This window comes from Pteropus medius, unplaced genomic scaffold (assembly GCF_902729225.1).
Source record: "Pteropus medius unplaced genomic scaffold, Ma_sr-lr_union100, whole genome shotgun sequence".
In the NCBI taxonomy this organism is placed as follows: Eukaryota; Metazoa; Chordata; class Mammalia; order Chiroptera; family Pteropodidae; genus Pteropus; species Pteropus medius.
In genome coordinates, this window is record NW_024350927.1 from 3,985,224 (window position 1) to 3,989,864 (window position 4,641).

The following is a 4,641-nucleotide window of genomic DNA, read 5'->3' on the forward strand; positions in this document are numbered from 1 at the left end:
TCCAGGCCTCCCCGCTATGGTGCTGTCCAGACGAGCTCACATCTCCAGCCACCAGAGGGCACTGTGGGCCCACAATTGGCTGCTGTGTAGGGTCCCAGACTGCATGACCTCCAACTAGGAAGAAGCACCAAGAGAAGAGGCTGGGGAGGTGGGATGTAATCACCTGGCGGGGGGCTTGCTGGAGGACCATTGGGAGTTTGTGACATCACCTGATGTGCGTCATCCATCCAGTTGCTATTGGATCGTGTTCCCTGGGAGAGTTAATGAGGAAGCAGAGATATCAGCTGGGGGACCCTTAACTGCTCCCAGTGGGGGATCCTGGCTTGTACCTGAATGGCCTTGGGGACAGCTTTGGGGACGGCCTGAAGGCAAAATCAGCAGGAATTGCTCTTAGAGCAAACGTGAGGTGTGAGGGGTCGAGGGGCCTCTGAGAGCCCGGTGGTGACTTCCTAAGACTAGGCGCAAAGGGAACAGAGCAGGCGAGAACAAAAGGAAGTATGAAGTCTGTTGGGGCCATGGTAGATTTCAGACGGTTCCACTGATGAGTGAAAAAAATAAAGTACAGAATAGCCTACACGATATATTTTTCCTTGCATGTAAAATCATATGTATATATACTCATTCAATAGCCTTTTGCCAATGCCTCCTATGGAGTTTATATTTTATACCTGGTGGTGCCAGGTGTGGAGGGTTCCAGCTCCAGCAAGTTTCAAAGCCGGGGCCCGTGACCGAGTCAGTCTCGGGCCCGCCTCGGAGGAAGGCAGTTGCCCTTCTGACTTCGTCAGGGTTGTAGGGTCAGGCCAGAGTTTCCCGCTGGACTGCTTTCCCATACAAGGTGGCATTCTGAAAGCCGAATGTGTCCCACAGACATGTTTTGGGACAATGTTTGAAAAAGTAAAATTTGTGGCCAGAGTTTAAAAATCAGATTTTATATCACAACTTACTCTCCACCATCCTTTTAAGTAAGTGGGGGGGGAGGGGGGGGCAGGGGAAGGGTGAGAAATAATCAAAAAAAAGATCTAGCAACACCAAAGCCACTCAGCACCGTTCAGCATGGACTGAGAGGCAGCCGTTCCCGATGGGGGTTCCTGTGCAGTTCAGGCCTCCCTGTCCCTTCACTGTCCCCCACCTGGCTCTGGAGGCTGTGGGGTAGGTCTCATGGAGCAAGGTGCCCAAGCAACTTGACCTTAAGCTGCGGTTTTGCACCAGACGGAGGAGACCGTTCTTTCTGGCGGGGAGGATCCCTGCAGTGGGCAGAGGCGGGAAGACCCCTGGGGTGGGAGTTGGGGACCTGGGCTCCCAGAAACCGCCTGCAGCCAAGTTCCTTTGGCACCAGTGGCCATGGGAGTCTCAGTCCAGGAGAAAACAAAACCCAGTGTGAGAGCTGGATTCGGGAGCACGTGGAGTATCTGCAGGTCCATCCCATTCTCTCCGGGACCTCAGAGGCACCCCGTTCCTCTGATGAAGAAACCGGGGCTCAGGGACAAGAAGTGACGAGCCCAATAAGGTAATGTCTGGCCGGAACTGGGACCTCGAAGTGAGCCTCGCTATCCCCAAGCTCACCACCAGCCAACAGACGCTTTCCAAGAGAAAATCTGGCTTTGAATTATTTTCACGTCTGCTCGCCAGAGTTAATGCCCATCACCCAGGAACCCTGAGCCTGACACCACAGGCACCTATAAATTGGTGTCGAGTTGGCCACCAGGGGGCAGGCTTGTCCCATCCAGTGGGCTGGGCTCCACAGGTGACACCCAGGCTTGGCTCCTAAGGGGCTGGGTTCCATAGTCAAAGCATCACATCTCCAAGAAGGAAACGACTGCCACATGAGTAGACTCGGCCTCAGGTCTAGGTTGTCCTCAGGGACCTTGACTGTTTTCTCGATTAAACCTATTGTCTTCGAATGTCAAACAGCCGCCACCGCCATGGATGGAGGATTTATTCTGCACCAAGCTCTGGGCTCAGTATTTTTGTCTGAATTAGAGATGATCGTTAATAGAAGAAGAGATTCAGAGAGGGACAGTGACTTCTTCAAGGTCACACAGCCTGTAAGCGGTGGACCTGGAGTTCTAAGGCACGCCTGTCAGAGCTCTTAAATATGCCCCCACCCTGTCCCATTACCTGGCAGTGCACTGCTCATTTTAATGCTTTGTAAGAACATTCTAGAGTCATCTAATAGGCTCCTGCTGTTGCTGGAGGACGTCTGAGGGAACATCGGGTCCAGACGTTTACTACATTGATCTGTTATTGCAAAGAAATCGCACAAATAAAAGAAGAGCCAAGGAGCTCCGCCTACAGGAGTGGTTCCCAGCGTGGGGTCCCCGGACCAGCAGCATCAGCACCACTTGCTAACTCAGTACCCAGCACTGTTGATCAGAGGGCTGGCCCAGCATCTGTGTTTTAACAAGTCCCCCCACCCCCACCTGGCAATGCAGAGGCTCCAGGATGAGAATCGAGACGAGGCAGGAATGTAGGAAAGAGACCTTCGCTGGCTCCATGTCCCTCTCCTTCCTACTCCTTCGGGAAGCTAAACAAATGCTCCTAACGAGGTCACTGCTGGTGGTTGTGCAACCTGCTTTGTTGATCTGCTTGCAATGTTTTAGTCCAAACACTTAATCTGGCTCCGATACTTCCAGTCGCTGTGGCGTTAACAGTCACTTTGAAAACGGTGTGGGCGGTGCGGGGGAGGGGCAGGCCAAGGAACGTTGACCAGGTGCAAGCAGCCATAGGCCTTGGGCTCCATTTCGTCCACCTTTACCCCCTCCACCTTCCGGAAAGGACGAGATGCATTGGGGGCTTCGTATGAGAGCATGTGTCAAATGCAGAGAACGGTTCTGGCTGAATAATGCACCCCCAAATGTCCACATTCTCCTCCCCAGAACCTGTGGATATGTTAGTGTATATTCAAAAGGCATGGTACAGATGTGACTAGAAATTTCAGATGGGGGATTACCTAGCGGGCCCAGTGTTATCACGGGGGTCCTTACGAGACGGAGGCAGAGGGGGAAGACGATGCTAGCCGCTGGCTCTGCAGATGGAGGGAGGGGCCGTGCGTCCAGGAATGCAGGTGTCCCTGGGACACTGGAAGAGGCCAGGAATGACCCACCCCAGAGTCTCCAGAAGGAACACGGCCCTGAGGACCCATCGTGGACGTCGCCCCTCCAGAGCTGTGAGAGAATAAATAAACTTGAGTTTCTTCAAGCCACTACATTTGTGGTATTTGTTACAGCAGCAATAAGAAACTAACACACCATCTTCCTGTGCCTTTGAAACACCTGCCAAGCTCCTTCCTAACTCAGCTGCACACGTGCTAGCCCTACAGCCAGAGCCACCTTCTCCTCCCTGCCCACCTGTCCCCGAGCTTGGCTGCTCCCTCCTACTGTTCTGGCCTCAGCTGCAATGTCCCTTCCCTGACTAGGCCATGTCACCATGCCCCCATTACTGCTCTCCGACACCCTATTCGCTTCAGCACATGCCCAGTATTCTTATGACCCACTGGTCCCCAAGGTCCTGAGTTCTGTAAGCTTGTCCCCCCCCAATGTCACTCTGTCCTGTATTTGTCTGAAACCTGCTGGGTTCAGATCTCAGCTCTAGGACTCATTCCCTATGTGGCCTCTGGCCAGTCAGTTCCTCTCTACTTCCTGTTTCCTCAGCTATCAGACAGGTGTCCCTACCTTGGGGCACCTTTTGGATGGCGGTGGTGGCAACTCAAGGAGATGACCCCACGTGGGCCCAGGTTTTAACTCTTAGTTTATGCTCACCCCACAATAAATATTAACTCACTTTTTTCCTGCCTTTTTTCCCCCTTTAATTATTTGGTAGAATGTAGTAGCAAGGGCCAAAAAATGTAGAGAAAACTTCATGGAAGAATAGTTCTATGCATTCATTTTTCTGCAAAGCAGAAGAAACAACGGTTGTTTATTTGGTTTTTTGTTTGTTTGTTTTTAGCAGTGGAACATGTGAGATAGGCTGGCGGAACCAGTAGAGATGCATCGATACCAGTGGCATGGATGGGTGGCCAGGTTCTAAGGGATGGAGAAGCAGAGAGCCGGTTTTTCTCCCCGAGGTTGGCAGAAGGAACCAAGGGGCTCACTTCCCCTTAGGTCAGGAATGGGATGAGCTGAGCTCTGGGAAGAATACGGGGTCTTCGGGCATCAGGATGGATTGGGGCCTGGACACGGAGGCCTGCCTTGGGGTAGGGGTTTTGGGAATGTAAATGCGGGGAGGAACGGGGGCTCTGTAATAAATCTAAAAGTAACCTCACTGGGTGATCTGATCGTGAATTCCTAACCGGGCAGGTCATAGTGGAGAGTCATGCCCCCCGGGGCCTATACAAGGTTTATCTTCAACCTAAGCAAGCCCTGTTTATTGTTTTTGTGCATCTATGTCAACACGCCTTTGAAATACCTTTTTTTCAGACTCCCGGGAAGTGTAATCACCCTCAAGCAAGCACATGATCTTGTTAACTATTCTGTAATCCGATCATGGGGATTTTCCTGCCTTGCTTGCTGCCACCTTTTCACGTAATCTTCCTTATATTCTCACCTTAATTCTAAATATATAAAAGAAATTGCTAACTGTCATTCTGGGAAGCTTTTTTTTTTTTTCAGTCTGTTGAGATCTCACTTCCAGGCATGTCCTCTG